This window comes from Schistocerca cancellata, chromosome 2 (assembly GCF_023864275.1).
Source record: "Schistocerca cancellata isolate TAMUIC-IGC-003103 chromosome 2, iqSchCanc2.1, whole genome shotgun sequence".
NCBI classification, from domain to species: Eukaryota; Metazoa; Arthropoda; class Insecta; order Orthoptera; family Acrididae; genus Schistocerca; species Schistocerca cancellata.
The window spans coordinates 628,954,123-628,971,735 of NC_064627.1; the positions used below are offsets into that span (position 1 = coordinate 628,954,123).

Genomic DNA, 17,613 nt, shown 5'->3' on the forward strand with positions numbered 1-17,613 from the left:
TCTCGGGCAGCTAAAGACTCACAGTCGCGTAAGACTTTCTGGAGTCACTGTCAGAATGAGAAGGTTGAACAACAGTCGCAGTATGCTATTTTCTTACTAACAAACTGGTCGCTTAGGAAACGTCTTTAACACACAAGTTCAAGGCGAAATATTTAGCTTCGTTCGAACCGTGATAGTAGCAGATTCGCCCAGTATTGTTATTTGCGAAGAAATCACTCTGCACTGGATTGCTAAATACACTAATCGTTTTGTGAAGGTTCGGGGATCCATAATCGAATAAAAGTTCGTGGACGATTTTTACGTTCTTTTTCACAAATTAAATTTTTTTATTCTTCATAATTGCGATTACAAGTTGTATCTCCTCTGTACTTCAAATTACGTCTATATGCCAACTTACCCGACCCCAAAGAAACCATATCCAATCGGCCTTCCCTGTCTCCAATAAAGAACGTTGTCGTCTCAATTACGGTAGCGCATCACTGCTAGCACTCACAGCAGAAATACTAGTTGAATATTACATTAAGCAGCAACGTTAGAAATAAGTTGACTGGAATTAAATGTTACCTGATTGTGTGGGATTTAGACTAAATAGGATTCTGTGAGAAATTCAACGTATGGGATTTAGACTAAATAGGATTCTGTGAAATTGAACGCATGGAGAGAAGGGCATCATCGGCATTTACTGGCCTATCTGATTCTTGTGAGTGTGTCGCAGAACCACTGAAGAAGCTGAACTGCTGGATTCGTGGAGATAAAAGTGAACTATCCCCAGAGAGAGTCCGTCAGCGAAGCTTCAAAAAAAAAAGGCGGCTAAAGGCGCTTCAGTCTGGAACCGCGTGACCGCTACGGTCGCAGGCTCGAATCCCGCCTCGGGCATGGATGTGTGCGATGTCCTTAGGCTAGTTAGCCTTAATTAGTTCTAAGTTCTAGGCGACTGATGACCTCAGAAGTTAAGTCGCATAGGGCTCAGAGCCATTTGAAACTTCAAGAACCGGTTCTAACTGATAACTACAGGAATGTACTGCAGTTACCCACGTATCGCTCACATAGTGATCGTAAGGACTAGGTAAGAATATATTTCGTTAAATTTACGTCTATGGTCACAAACGTTTTGTTAACAGATTACCGGTTTCGGACTATAATCACCAGCATCAGATCTGCTTTATAAACATAAAATCATAATGTACTGCAGTCACTGTTTTTATAAAACAGATTTGATGATGGTCATTATAGTCCGAAACCGGTAATCTGTTAACAAAAGCTTTTTGACCATAGACGTAAATTAAAGGAAACTTATTGTATATACGGGACACTGTTTTACTCGCGACAATGTCGCAGCTTCTTAAAGGTAAGAATAATTACAGCATACACAGAGACATTCGTAAATCAATCAAAAAAAAAAAAAATGGTTCAAATGACTCTGAGCACTATGAGACTTAACATCTACGGTCATCAGTCCCCTAGAACTTAGAACTACTTAAACCTAACTAACCTAAGGACAGCACACAACATCCAGTCATCACGAGGCAGAGAAAATCCCTGACCCCGCTGGGAATCGAACCCGGGCGCTGGAAGCGAGAACGCTACCACACGACCACGAGCTGCGGACGAAAAAAATCAATCCCTACGTGAATGGAACAAGAAGAACCCCTAATAGCTGATACATTGAGGTGTACCCTTTGTCATGAACTTCACGGTGGTTTGCAGTGTATACATGTACACGCAGACGTAGATGAGATGTAAATAACTAGACTGCAGTTCTCTGTGACAGGAAGAACTGCCACCAGAGTGCGTTAGTGTTGTTACTGTTTACTGCTTTTAGCAGGTCCGGTAGGGTGTATAAGGATCATGCACAGCATGAGCGCTGAGTGACCGCTGTGAAGGTCATGGAGACGCCGCATACCTGTGTGAGACACAGTTATAATCATCTGACAGAGTTTCAAAGAGGCCTCATTGTGGGTCTCCATATGGCCAGCTGGTCAAATCATACATTATCCAGATTTGTGGGGTATCTGGATGAGTTAACGCCCTGATGTGGGGCTGCATAGAAAGGTGAGGGTATGCACACTCCTCTACAAGGTTCCAGTCGACAATGTCTGATCATCAGCCACAACGCAGCTCCTTCACAGCTGCACCTCCCATCCGAGGTCAAGCAATGGACTCCTTGCAACGTACAGTGTCTTCTTGTACCATTGACCGAAGACTAGCAGCAGCAGGACTGTGGAATTTACCATTCCACGAGCAGGCTGTCGTTAACACCACACCACGAAGGAGTGGTGCCGGGCAGGGAAGTATTAACTGCTGTTGAATGGTGTCACATTGAGTTGAGTGATGAATCTCGGTTCTGCACTGCCCCGCATGTCCATTATCGGAGCGTATGACGATCTGAAGGGCGATGCTATTCTTCAAATGTTCTGAAGAGGCACAGCGGTGTTACTCTTGGTGTTACGGCGAAGGAATCCATCGGGAATCATTTCAGATCACAGCTGGTATTGATTGAGGGAACTATGACAGCACAACGGAACGTCACGGAAATTCAGCATCCTCTCATGTTACAGATTTGCGGTGCCCTTTTTGAACACGACAATGCTCATTCAGACCTAGTGGCTATGATTAAAATGGAGCTACTCAGCCGCGCGGGGTTAGTCGAGCGGTGTAAGGCGCTGCAGTCAAGGACTGTGCGGCTGGTGGCGGCGGATGTTCGAGTCCTCCCTCGGGCATAGGTGTGTGTGTTTGTCCTTAGGATAATGTAGGTTAAGTAGTGTGTAAGCTTAGGCGCTGATGAACTTAGCAGTTAAGTCCCATAAGATTTCACACACATTTGAACATTTTTTGCAGCTACTCACGAAGATCCAGTGTGTGCTGTAGTTATCGCAAGGAAGTGAAACTTGGTAGATATGCTAATGCGCTAAAGTGGAATCGATTTACGCTGAAAGAAATATTGATTCCAATTTTGGCCACCAGGTGCAAATCTGTCACTGTGTAGCATATCGTCGACATCTTCGGTTCCCTTGTTGAGGAAACTGTGTAAGGGGCGGTTAATAATAAAATAAACATTAAGCCTTTCTCACTTGTTTGATCTTTCTGCCCACGTTACATCCGTAATCCATTACATATGAAAACATTTCCATACGTTTTACTTGCATTTACAGCGCCAGCGTAAATCAAAAATGGCTCTGAGCACTATGCGACTTAACATCTGAGGTCATCAGTCGCCTAGAACTTAGAACTAATTAAACCTAACTAACCTAAGGACATCACACACATCCATGCCCGAGGCAAGATTCGACCCTGCGACCGTAGCGGTCACGCAGTTCCAGACTGAAGCGCCTTTAACAGCACGGCCACACCGGCCGGCCCAGCGTAAATCAATTCCGCATTAACACATTAGAATATCTACCCAGTTTCGCTTCTAAACGATAACTACATGCAACTCTGGAACTCTCTGAGTAGCTGCACTTTAATTAGAACCACTTGGCTCGTGTCTCTGCATGATGTTGATCTCCTCCCAAGGCCTGTAAGATCCCCAGATCCGTCTCGGTAGAACACAAGTGGGACCACCTTGGCCGTGAAGTGTATCCCAGCGCCAATGTACACGACGTCAACGACCAGTTACAACATTTGTGGTCTCCCTTGCCGCCGGAGAGAATACAACGGCTTTTTGGTACCCTTCCCAACAGAATTAGTGTATCCATCTAGCCCAGATCAAAATGTTTCAAATGGCTCTGAGCACTACGGGACTTATCTTCTGAGGTCATCAGTCCCCTTTAACTTAGAACTACTGAAACCTAAATAACCTAAGGATATCTCACACGTCCATGCCCGAGGCAGGATTCGAACCAGCGACCGTAGCGGTCGCGCGGTTCCAGACTGTAGCGCCTAGAACCGCTCGGCCACTCCGGACGGCCTCAAGCCCAGAGAGAGTGGGTTCAAACTGTCAAGTTCTTTATAAATTTCGCTCGAGTCTCTAATCACTGCAGTAGCATCACGTACCCTCACAACTTCTGAAATTTCCTTTTCGTATCGTAATCCCCTTTTGAGTGCTTCATTTGTGTGTGTTTGTGTGTGTGTGTTTTTTTTTCCGGCAGTCTATTTTATTTCACATTTAACCTAATTTGAATACAAAGTCCGTTTCCAGCTGAAATGCCATCATCTGTGCGACACGCTTCCCGAGAAAATCACGAGAAGATAGGTAGTGGAAATGCAACAACACATAGTTCGACAAGTGTATGAAGCGCATAGTTAGCGTCCCCTTATCCCCAAATCGCAGAAAGCCGCCTGGCAAATTTGTGGCTCCATATGACGAGGATCTTCTTTCAGAATCACCGATATGCATAAGTCTGCTACTAGCTCTTAATATTCTCCGGCCTCATCGCCAGACCGGTAGGCAATTCGAGGCGTGGGCGCCGTGAAATCGAAATGACGGCCGCCGGAAATGCGATTTATCGTGCGGGATGCGGCGGGCCAAGTTGAGATTCCTGAGCACGAAGGTGGCGCTCTATAAATAATTCCAGCTGAGCTGAGGGAGGGAGGGAGGGAGAGAAGGGCGAGGCGCGCCGAATAAATTCCTGCGGGGCGCGCGCAAGTGCAGCCTGGCACGCTACTGGGGCGTGCTACAGTGCAGGCGCTGACAGCCTGAGGAGCGACGAAGGACCCAAGCGCAGGGATAGCTGTGATACTTAAGAGGCCTGTCGCCGTAGCCAGCAGAAGATGGCAGTAGCGCTATGGATCTCCTTGCACCTTTGTAAACTTGTATTCTTAATACACGCTACCAGACAGACCTAATCTGCTGAATTATAGGCCCATATCATTCACAAGGGTTTGAGAAAAGAGTTTGGAACATGTACTGTGTTCCAAAATTATACACTGTCCAGTTTATTAACGAGAAGGTATCGAAAGGGATGTAGAGCCATGATGACTCCTGTGCCACTGTCAGCTGTGCTACGTCTATCAGTTGAGAATCCATGTCACAAACATATCGATCTATGAGGCTCCACAGATTCTCGATTGAGCTTAAATTCGGAGAGTTAGTTGGTGGGGGAGTACGGTAGACTCGCCCTAGTGCTCTTCGAACCACGCGCGTACTCTGTGAGCCGTGTGGCACCTTGCATTGTCCTGGTGGTAGATACCGTCTCGCGGAGGAAAAACAAGCTGTATGTGGGGATGGAGCCGGCCGGAGTGGCCGAGCGGTTCTAGGCGCTAGAGTCTGGAACCGCGCGACCGCTACGGTCATAGGTTCGATTCCTGCCTCGGGAATGGATGTGTGTGATGTCCTTAGGCTAGTTAGGTTTAAGTAGTTCTAAGTTCTAGGGGACTGATGACCTCAGCAGTTAAGTCCCATAGTGGTCAGAGCCATTTGAACCATTTTGTGGGGATGGACATAGTCCACGCGAACGTATATGTATTTTTATTGATCCATTGTGCCTTCTACAGCGCCGAAATTACTCAGGAAATGGCACGAAAACACATGCAGTGTTTGCTTTCAGACACTTCACGACGTACACGTACACGGCCATCTGTCCTATGCTGCATTAAACTTTAGTCATCTCAAAAGACCACCTTCTGTCATTTGGTGGCCGTCCAGTTGCTCTAGAGGCGTGTAAATTCTAGCCTTCATCGCCGATCAACAGCAGCCAGCATGGGTGCATGAACCAGGCGCCAACGCAGCAACGTTCACTAACGGTCTTGAGGAGACACTGTTGCTAGCCCCTTGGTGCATCTGGGCAATTAGTTGCTCAACAGTTGCACCTCTATTTTCCCGTACACATCTCTGCAGCCGACGTTCACCCATCACATCTATGGCTCTTAGTGCACCACAGTTGCCTCTGCGCCGGGTTTGAATAGGGCCGTTTTGCTATGCATGGTATATTTTAACCACGGCGCCAGGAGAATACTTCCAACCGCGGCCCGAAAGCCAACAATTATGCACATTTATTCTTCACATAAATCGCTGTGTTTTCGCATTACGACACCGACTGCAGTGTTGTCCCCCTCCTTCCCCCCCCCCCCCAATTGCTAATGTTGTCACCTGCTGTTGGTTGGAGGTTTTTGCTGGCTGACGTCTGATGTAGGCGGAGGTGATATTAATGTCACTGGATTGTATATTCGTAATCAGCAAGGATTCATGAAATACCGTTCATATGAAACACAACTGGCTCTTTGTTTCCTTGTTGTTAACGATATTTTTTCAAGAGTCCATATTCCTTAGTCTAAGTTGTTCATTAAACATCCTTATCAGGTTTGAGGTGGTGTTTCTAATAATTTCATCGTTAATGCAACGTTTTGACCCATTCTGTCCCGTGGGTGAAGAGAATGTGAAGTATGCAAGCATTTTTTCTGAAAGATATAAAAAAAGAAAATTATGCAAAATATAATTTTAAGTAGTTTTCAAGTAGGGTACTTTAGGTCATGCAAAATTCTAATTATTCATACCTTTAAGACATGTTTTCTTGTGTTTCTTTATTTTACAAAAATGGGTAAACATTAAGTATCCCATTTCACCCCGAGTTCCCCTACAGTTAAATTACTGTTTAATTTTGTGGAACCCATACTAAATAGGACTAACAGACGATATTGCGTGTTTTTAAAGAAGAGCTATACGAACTGTTGCAGGTTTGTTTCACCCCTTGGGGACGTGTCGCGGAGTTGCTGCAGAAACTAAAGTAGCAGACGCTTGAAGATAGGAGCAAACTATCCTGTGAATTCCTACTTATGAAGTATCAGGAACAGCTTTAAGTATTGATGGTAGAAATACGTTATAATCTTCTTGAGTGGTAACCATGGGGTCGCAAGGATTACATTAATTATAGCACACACCGAGGCATGTAAACAAACATTTTCTCCGCGTTCCATGCGTGAGTGGAACGGGAAGAGACCCTAATAACTGGTACAATCGGAAGTATCCTCAACCATGCATTTCACAGTGATTTGTAGAGAGTGCATGTACTTGTGGGTGTAGAATAGACTCGTTGAAATTCTGAAGATGGGAGGCGTAAAGTATACACAACGGAAGGTTAACTGTATCTTGCACAGAAATCAGACAGCAGTTGTAAGAGTCGAAGGATATAAAAGGGTAGCATCAGTCGGGAGGGCAGTGAGGAAGGATTATACGTTGTTATTCAGTCTATACATTAATCGAACAGTAAAGAAACCAAGAAGAAAACTAATAGTAATTCTGTCAGAGATGTAAAATGCCATGGAAGTTCAGATGAACAGAATGAATAGTCTCTTGAAAAGAGGATACATGAGGAACATAAACAAAACTTGAGTAACGCAGTAAAAGCAAGTCGGGTGAAACGGAGTAAATTATATTAGGAAATGAGCCGTTCGCTATTGCAACTAAATTCATGTTGGATTGTAGTCTAATGAAGTAGTTTTATGTCACATTTTAATCACATTAACGTATAGCTGATCAACAGCATTGCTTTCCTTTACAACTTGTGCGTAGAGCAGATAAAAGCGAGAAATCACGGCATATTTTGAGCTCACTATGTAACCCAAACCAATTTTTTTTTCATGTGTAGTGTACACCATGACACAAGAATGTTTGTACTTTCTCGCTTTCCTTAAAAAAATAATAATCAAATTATTTAGCTTAAATAATTCAGCTGACATTCTGTCAGAATAGTACGGGAGTAAAGGGTATGTTTAATTACAATGTAAATAAAAAAAGTGTGTTTGAAACAGGAGGAACGCAGGTGCACACCTGCTAAACGTTTCTACATACGATGGCATGGAATATATCTGTTTACGTGCATAGAATGAAGATATTTTCCTGACTAGAAACATAATTCATGCGAAATTGTTAACGACCTTAACAGTATACGTTACTGTCAGCTAACAATAGTGTCATTAACAAAGACTAGTTTTTATATATAACATTTTACTTTAGCCTTAATCAACAACCAGTTCAGCCGTAGATCGAAACGAAATGTTGCAAGAGGAATGTACATTATAAATTATGATCAGGTATATATATAAAAAATTCCCTGTTTTAACATCAAGGAAGAGAACAGATTTTTTTTATTTTTACGACTTACTATTTAACGGTTTTAAAGGTACATTAAAAATCGATAAATGGTATCAAGATACGACAGATAAGATGAGGAAGCAACCAAGTTGGTAAAAACTTATTTGTTATTTGCGCTGCTGGGTTTGAAGTAGTATTATCGCTAGAAAAATAAATTTTTATGTAACCACTACTATTTTTAGAAAATATTTGCTATTTAAAACTGTAACAGATGCTCAGTAGAAAATCGCATCCGTTTGGTTGAACAATCTTTTGAATTTTTCCTTTGTGACGTATATGCTAGAGAGATGTAACATTTGACAGATTGTTTTTTTCATCTATGTAGTGGTTGTCTCCATTATAGGTCACAGAACGCAGTAAAAATCTCTCAGTTAACGGGTAGTCATGAGATGTTACTAAAAAGTGGAGAAAATTATGCAACTTCCAGTCGGGTAATAAAACAGATGATTGAGATAAGTAGAAAATATTCTGATATCTCCTGTGTATCGTTCAAGTGTTGTAACTGTGTTAAACTATTTTAAGTTGTGTCAAGGGGGTATAATATTTTAAAAATGTACGTTCGCTAGAATGTTAGAACGTTGTGGAGATACGAAGCGTACGGATGTTGAGTTATCTTACCTTAAATGCTGGGAGCCAACCCCTGGTGATCGCGATTGCTGAAGCGAAGATCGAATCGGTGCTCCACTCCTGAAAAATAGGGTTTATACATATAGCGTCCCGTAAAGAAATACATCACTATAAGCATTTATTTGATATGGTTTCTCGTGCCTGTTCCTTTTATTAGCAGAGCCAGCTACAAATCAAGATTTGCAAATAATTCTTTTAAAAATGAAGTACGTCTATAAATTGCTACTTGCATTTCTTGTTTTTACATTATTTACTTTACCTCGCCTATTTACGTGTTGTTATACAAAGATAGCTGACTCTCGTTTCACTTGAACTGAGGTTAGGTACGTACGCTTAAATGACTTTGAATACTGAAAAGCGATCACAAGAAGATTTGAGTAATTTGAGTGGAACCGAAGCCTTTCGGGTTATCAATCTATTGTTGAATGGATGTCACTAGCCGCTATGATGGATATAGTACCCCTAACAGTAACAGCACACATTCCCGTGATTACTGATTTAATGCGTTACACCTCTACACGAAACGACTGCAGAAAGTAAGACCTTTACTGTACTTATACCCCTTCCGATAATGTTGTAGAGTTGTTCCAATTTTGCAGTTTGCAGGATTGCTTAAAACTTTTTACCTACTACAGTATCTGTTCACACACTCCCTACCTTGGGCGCTCAAGGAATAATGTAATCCCGATCCAGGCGCAACCATCCGCAACACGGGCTTTGTAATAAAATCATCAAAATATGCGCAAAGGCTTATTAACTTGAAAAATCCAATTATATGCCCTGTCTGTACAAATGACTATGTGTTCAAATCACTTCTTCCCTTTGTGAACCTAACATTCGACTTCCCTAAGAGACTGTAAATCTCCCAATAAAAAAATGTCTGCACTATTTTTACGAAACTGTTTTCAAAATGAAGTTAAATGCCGCAATGACTGTTACTCACAATTCAGGCTAACAGCTATTGACCAACACAGAAATATCTCCAAGCTACAAATCAGAACCATTAAATTGCTGTAATACACATGATGTATATTGTCGAAAAACTGCTATGCTCACTGCACATTGTTATTCCATATCTCTCTTCGTCAAATATTCCAACGTTAATTAGACATTCCACGCAATAAAAAAGTCTGATCTGGTGCAACACTGTCCTCGACTTACACAGGGTGGTTACAGTTGTCCGCAGCTCGTAGTCGTGCGGTAGCGTTCTCGCTTCCCACGCCCGGATTCCCGTGTTCGATTCCCGGCGGGGTCAGAGATTTTCTCTGCCTCGTGATGACTGGGTGTTGTGTGCTGTCCTTAGGTTAGTTATATTTAAGTAGTTCTATGTTCTAGGGGACTGATGACCATAGATGTTCAGTCCCATAGTGCTCAGAGCCAACCATTTGGTTACAGTTAAGCTTTCCCCATTTGACACCCTGTAACACGTAAACTAACTACCGTAACTTGATAGCAGTAATGTCCAGAGTATGGGGCGCATGATTTCCATGCGTCACGGCGCCACTGTACAGTTCCAGCTGTGACCGCCAGGTGCCGTGATCAGTCTTTGTGATTCATAGACTCACACACGTGCCCATTCTCTATGCACTTGTTGACGTGTCAACACGAGCTTGGACAAAAGGAGTAGGGCATTATTGGTGAAGCTCTATTATCAAGGCCGGCCAGAGTGGCCGATCGGTTCTAGGCGCTTTAGTCTGGAACCGCGATACCGCTACGGTTTCAGATTCGAATCCTGCCTCGGGCATGGATGTATGTGATGTCCTTAGGTTAGTTAGGTTTAAGTGGCTCTAAGTTCTAAAGGACTGATGACCTCAGATGTTAAGTCCCGTAGAGCTCAGAGCCATTTGAACCATTCTATTATCAAAACAACAATAATTCTGCAGCAGCACTTCGATAATATCGCCAGCTGAAAGGATTGCGGAAGGGTTCGCTTTCTCCACCTGCAGTACGGAGCGTAACGAAGAAGTTCGAATCAACTGGCGAACGGGCGTCGCTCCGGGAATAGGCCGACGACCGGTTGCACCACAGCTGGTTGATGAAATCGTTGCTGCTGTGGCAGACAACGCTGCGCGCCATTCCCGATCGTCAGGCAGTGTGCGTGCTGTGTCACGACAGCTGAACATCTCGTTGTCCACTGTACGGAAGGTGCTTCGAACCATTATCAAATGGCATCCGTACAAGTTTCATATCGTACAGCAGCTCGCACCACAGGACAAACAACAACGTGTTGACTTCGCATTCCGCTTTCTCGCAAAGATTGAAGTTGACGAGGGCTGGCCCTTGACCATCCTATGGATAGACGAAGCTAATTTTTCTCTGACGAGTGAGGTGAACACACAGATTTGCCGAGTGTGGGAAGCTTCACCTCCAGTCAGTGCACATGAAGTTCCTCTGTCAGGTGAACGTGTCACCGTATGCTGTGCCTTCACAGCTACGTTCATCAATGGCCCATTCTGTTTTGAACAGATTGGCGCTCAAGGACCAAAGATGTGCAGTGTGACTAGTCAGCAATACTGCGATATGCTTCTCCAGCAAGTCATACCCGCACTACAGGAGAGACACGCATTGAACACAACAGTTTTCATGCAAGATGGGTCTCCATCCCACATCGTTCGTGAATTTCACCTGCTTCTTCGAAGCAAAAAAAATTGTTCAAATTCCTCTGAGCACCACGGGACTTAACTTCTGAGGTCATCAGTCCCGTAGAAACTTAGAACTACTTAAACCTAACTAACCTAAGGACAGCACACAACACCCAGTCATCACGAGGCAGAGAAAATCCCTGACCCCGCCGGGAATCGAACCCGTGAGGTTTGTTATGGTATGATGTACCGTAGCAGCATATGAAAAGTCTTTCAGTTGAATTTATTCTGCATTATTTCTCTTCACAATCTCCCTGACATTAATGCTACCAAGTTTGGTACTCGTACTGTAATTAGTTACAGAGCGATCAAGATTTGCTTCAGTAATGAACATTTCAGTTACCTCTGCCTCCTATTTCACCAATTACACAACTCTCCTTATTGATATCTCCAATCAGTACTGCAAGCTACTATTGTCTACACGTACAGTCTACGAAACTTTACGCAATTTCTCTCAGCGTTCAAGCCAACCAATAATCTTCTCTAAATGCCATCAGAAGTAACTGGGAAGCTTTCCGCACACCAGTTACACTAATAGTCTGCCGATAAAAAGAACACTATTGCGTTGGAGTGTAACAGATGCATCTCCCACAGAAGGGTGTCAGTAGCAGTGTACGTAAGAGGAAACTAAGTTCATGAGTTGGCGGTCCCAAGCAACAGACAGTATAAATAATAATAGACTGAGACAAAAGAAAAAAGGTGTACCACGAAGCAATCAGCCGAATGAGACGGAAATCGGTATATGAGATGAACATGTACAGACAAATAAATGGTTACAGTTTCATAAGAAACTGGGTGATTTATTAAAGAGAAAGGTCTTCACGAATTGAGCGAGTCAAAAACGCAGTGCTCCACCTCTGTCCCTTATGAGAGCGAGTACTAGGCTTGGCATTCGCTGACGTAGAATTTTTGGATATCTTCTTGAGGGATAGCGTGCCAAATTCTGTTTAATTGGCGCTTTAGATCGACAAAATACCAAAGGCCCTGTCCGTAATGCTCCGACAGTCTGGAACCGCGCGACCGCTACGGTCGCAGGTTCGAATCTTGCCTCGGTCATGGATGCGTGTGACGTCCTTAGGTTAGTTACGTTTAAGTAGTTCTAAGTTCTAGGGGACTGATGACCTCAGATGTTAAGGCCCATAGTGCTCAGAGCCATATTGCTCTGAACGTTTTGATCTGGGAAGGGATCCAGCGACCTTGCTGGTCAAAGCAAGGTTTGGCAAGCACGAAGACAAGCAGAAGAAGCGCTTCGAACTGAGTTCTGATGACAAGAGTAGACGCGATTAGAGACGCCCCAGACTTTGGTGGGATGCGAACCATGAATGTCGCCCACCATACCCGCGACAACTAGAAATTATGGAGCAGTTATGTTCTGGTTTGCGATTTCAGTTCATCGTAAGATCGGTTTGGTTATCATTCGTGGCAACCTTATAGCGTAGCGGCACGTCGACGATGTTCTACGTCCCGTTTCGTCGCGCTTCATGTCAATCCATCGTAAGCTTACGTTTCAGGACCTACTGCTTTTCTTCGTGCTTTCCCAACCCTACCTTCGCCAGGAGGCTCCCGAGATCTCCGCCCAACTGAGATGTTCAGAGCACTATGGGCAGGGCCTTCGGATTTTGACGTCCTAACACACAAATTGGACAGAATATGGCACGATATCCCTCAGTATAACATTCAACAATTCTGTCAAAAAACTACCGATCTCCATTCGATTCGAATAATTGATTCGTGGTGCGTAGTTCTTTCTGTCTGAGAGGGTACTGCGACGTAGCTCCTCTCACAAGGCTAGAAAGGAAATGATATGATATGGACACCATTTGTTGTTGTGGGTGTGTTTGCAAGTACTCCCTGTTTGAAATTAAAGCAGCAGGGGGGAAATATGATTATAACTACTGCTTTCAACTTCTTCTACGTTTTCATTTCAGAAACTGTCGGCAGCATGTGGAACTAATAGTACGTGTGTGTTCAACTCTTTGCCAGCAGTTTCCTGCTTCGAAGTTTCACCCCCCTCTCACGCTGCCAGCCGCGTCAGCAGAGTGCAAGCCATTACACGGCGGTGGCTACTCTCCTCGCAAACGATAATTACTCGCAGTTATCTCTGTTGTTTAATGCAGGCTTTATCTTGAGCTGATGAAATTCCGGCTCGTGAGAGCGTGTAGCGCCACTAGCTTTTTGGAGGGGAGCGCTACTTCTTTCTCTCTCTTTTTGCAGCGGCGGCCAGACCCTGTAGCTAACGCGGTGGGAAAGCAGCGACAATTACGCCTCCTCTCCGCTCCCCGGCCCCTCTTAGCACAGCAGCCAGCGCTGGCCACTTGTCAACACGCGCGTCGGGGCCGTGTGGCGTACGCCGGCCGCCACCGCTTGCGCACGCTGCGGTGCGGCAGGGTGCTGTTTTGCCAGCGGGCTCGTTACCGCTCCGCTCCCGTATCCGGAAACTAATTAGCGCGCGCGCAGGGACCATTAAGGAGCAAAGACCGGTCAGTGGCGGCCAGCGCAAAACTGAATACGGCTACACGAACTGGCAGCGCGCTTTGACAGCCGCTGGTGATAGATGTGGCGCGTAATCGCTGCTCCACTCACTTACTCACTCTGCGTGTGTTTACGTTTGAACGGATGTTTATATTTGGCTACTGCTGTCAACGGCAGCTTCGCAGAGGTTCCTGTGAAAATAGCGTGTTTTGAATCAGAAATTACGTTTGAACGACGTTTATCTGTTTGGTCTCTCCGCGTCTGTGACGCCGAATTTCTGTCACTAATGACTACCAGTGGTTTTCACATTTAGAAAGCTGCCGTTCGTTTATCTAATCAGATCCTTCTTTCATCGAATTATTGCACTATAGACATATTGAGAGAGTTACGCCGGCCGGTGTGGCCGAACGGTTCTAGGCGCTTCTGTCTGGAACTGCGCGACCGTTACGGTCACAGGTTCGAATCCTGCCTTGGGCATGGCTGCGTGTGATCTCCTTAGGTTAGTTAGGTTTAAGTAGTTCTAAGTCCAGGGGACTGATGACCTCAGATGTTAAGTTCCATAGTGCTCAGAGCCATTTGAACCATTTGAGAGAGTTACATCAATTTATAACGAGGTGCCGAAAGTCATGAGATAGCGATATGCACAAATACAGACGACGGTGTAATCGCGTACACAAGGTGTAACGTGGCAGTGCATTGGCGGAGGAGTCATTTATACTCAGGTAGTACATGTGAAAAGATTTCTGAAGTGATTATGACCGCACGACGTCATTAACAGACTGAACGCGGAACGGTAGTTGGAGCTAGACGCATGGGACATTTCACTTAGGAAATCGTTAGGGAATCCAATATTCCGAGGTACAGTGTCAAGAGAATTCGCAGAAAACGAAATTTTAGGCATTATTACTCACCAAGGACAACGCAGTGGCCGATGGCCTACACTTAACGACTGAGAACAGCGGCATTTACGTAGCATTGTCTCTGAGTAACACAGCGTCTAATAATCGCAAAAATCAATGTGGAACGAAGAATATATTCGTTTGGACAGAGCGGCGAAATTTGGCGTTAATGGGCTATGGCAGCTGGCGATCGACGCGAGTGCCTTTGCTAACAGCACGGAATCGCCTGAGTGCCACTTCTCTTGGGCTCGTGACCAAATCGGCTGGGCCCTAGACGATCGGAAAACAGAAGTCAGGTCATATGAATCCCGATTTCAGTTGATTAAGAGCTGATGGTGCGGTTCCAGTCTGGCGCAAACTCCACTAAGCCATAGATCCAAGTTGTCGACAAGCCACTGTGCAAGCTGGTGGTGCCTCCATAATGGTGCAGGCTGTTTTTACATGGAATGGACTGGGTCCTCTTGTCCAATGCAACCGATCATTGACTGGAAATGTTTATGTTAGTACTTTGAGACCATTTACAGCGATTCATGGGCTTCATATTCCAAAACAACGATGGAATTTTTATGGATGACGATGCGCCATGTCATCGGGCCAGAAATGTTCGGTACTGGTTTCAAGAACATTCTGGACAACTCGAGCGAATGATTTGGGCACCCAGATCGCCCAACATGAGTCCCATCGAACATTTATGGGACATAGCCGAGAGGTTAATTCGAGCACATATTCCTGCACCGGAAACACTTTAGCAGTTATTGACGACTTCAGATGCAGCATGGTTAAGTATTTCTGCAGCGGGCTTCCAACGAATTATTAAGTGCATGTCTCGTCGAGTTGTTATACCACGACAGGCAAGAGGATTTCCGACACTATACTGGGAGGTATCCCGTAACTTTTGTCAACACAGTGTATTGAGAGTATTACATCTATATATCTGGATATCAATTTAAATGGACCAAAGACAACTATATTATGTATTAAAATTTTACTGTTACACCTATATGCCACGCTCCATCTTACGGATTTGAACGGGCAGTTCCACCAGATTGCACTAATGCTGATGTCGGCGTTTTAGCCGCTGTTCTAACACGTCCCGCAGGTTTTCTGTTGGGTTAAAGTCTGATGATTAGGCAGATCAATCGAGTAGTAACAAAGTGGGGGAGTTATTTAGAAAACCAATCACATGTTCTATCAATCTAACGAACTTTTTTGTGTTCGTCTTGATGTGCCTAACTGAATGCGAAAAACCACACACTAGTTACTATGGAGCGACGTGCACCCCGACATGCCTGTTTGCTGGAACCCTACACCAGGAACGGCAAAGACGAACAAATCATCGTGATAGGTGCATCCAATGCGAACGCTGCGATCATTGTCAGAAATAGAAACTTAACAGTTACACAGATAGCTTATCTATGTACCGAACACCTCGCAAAAGTGGAAATAGTGCACGAAGGTGATAAGTGGATTATTGCGCTGGTATAAGTGCAGTACTCTCAGTCTATTACATACATACATACCTCAGTTACAACAGAGTCTCTGTCGAATATGCCAGTAACAGAAACTTACTGATAGATGCTAAATGCAAGGTCGACTATACGGCACTATGAGACGGGGGAACCAAGTCCATGAGGTACTAAATCAACACAACCTCTACATCGTCAACAGTCCGAATCAGCCACCCACCTACATAGCGCCATCGGGAGCTAGCAGCAGAATTGACACAACAATTACAAATGCAAATGCACTGCCACTTACAAAGGAGCGGGAGGTCATGCATGGCGCTACTCACAGCTGTAACAACGCTTTCGTCATGAACGTACACATACAGATATACACTCCTGGAAATTGAAATAAGAACACCGTGAATTCATTGTCCCAGGAAGGGGAAACTTTATTGACACATTCCTGGGGTCAGATACATCACATGATCACACTGACAGAACCACAGGCACATAGACACAGGCAACAGAGCATGCACAATGTCGGCACTAGTACAGTGTATATCCACCTTTCGCAGCAATGCATGCTGCTATTCTCCCATGGAGACGATCGTAGAGATGCTGGATGTAGTCCTGTGGAACGGCTTGCCATGCCATTTCCACCTGGCGCCTCAGTTGGACCAGCGTTCGTGCTGGACGTGCAGACCGCGTGAGACGACGCTTCATCCAGTCCCAAACATTCTCAATGGGGGACAGATCCGGAGATCTTGCTGGCCAGGGTAGTTGACTTACACCTTCTAGAGCACGTTGGGTGGTACGGGATACATGCGGACGTGCATTGTCCTGTTGGAACAGCAAGTTCCCTTGCCGGTCTAGGAATGGTAGAACGATGGGTTCGATGACGGTTTGGATGTACCGTGCACTATTCAGTGTCCCCTCGACGATCACCAGTGGTGTACGGCCAGTGTAGGAGATCGCTCCCCACACCATGATGCCGCCGGGTGTTGGCCCTGTGTGCCTCGGTTGTATGCAGTCCTGATTGTGGCGCTCACCTGCACGGCGCCAAACACGCCTACGACCATCATTGGCACCAAGGCAGAAGCGACTCTCATCGCTGAAGACGACACGTCTCCATTCGTCCCTCCATTCACGCCTGTCGCGACACCACTGGAGGCGGGCTGCACGATGTTGGGGCGTGAGCGGAAGACGGCCTAACGGTGTGCGGGACCGTAGCCCAGCTTCATGGAGACGGGTGCGAATGGTCCTCGCCGATACCCCAGGAGCAACAGTGTCCCTAATTTGCTGGGAAGTGGCGGTGCGGTCCCCTACGGCACTGCGTAGGATCCTACGGTCTTGGCGTGCATCCGTGCGTCGCTGCGGTCCGGTCCCAGGTCGACGGGCACGTGCACCTTCCGCCGACCACTGGCGACAACATCGATGTACTGTGGAGACCTCACGCCCCACGTGTTGAGCAATTCGGCGGTACGTCCACCCGGCCTCCC

At 45.3% G+C, this 17,613-nt stretch overlaps 1 protein-coding gene across 1 annotated transcript in view; it reads right to left on the reverse strand.

The window, feature by feature from the left end:
- The window catches only part of LOC126157176 (leucine-rich repeat-containing protein 15-like), a 994,052-nt gene that overhangs the window by 447,137 nt on the left and 529,302 nt on the right, over positions 1-17,613 (reverse strand). The window contains exon 4 of the mRNA XM_049916358.1: positions 8,648-8,716. The gene's annotated coding sequence lies outside the window, so the exon portion shown is untranslated. The remainder of the gene's footprint in view (positions 1-8,647; positions 8,717-17,613) is intronic.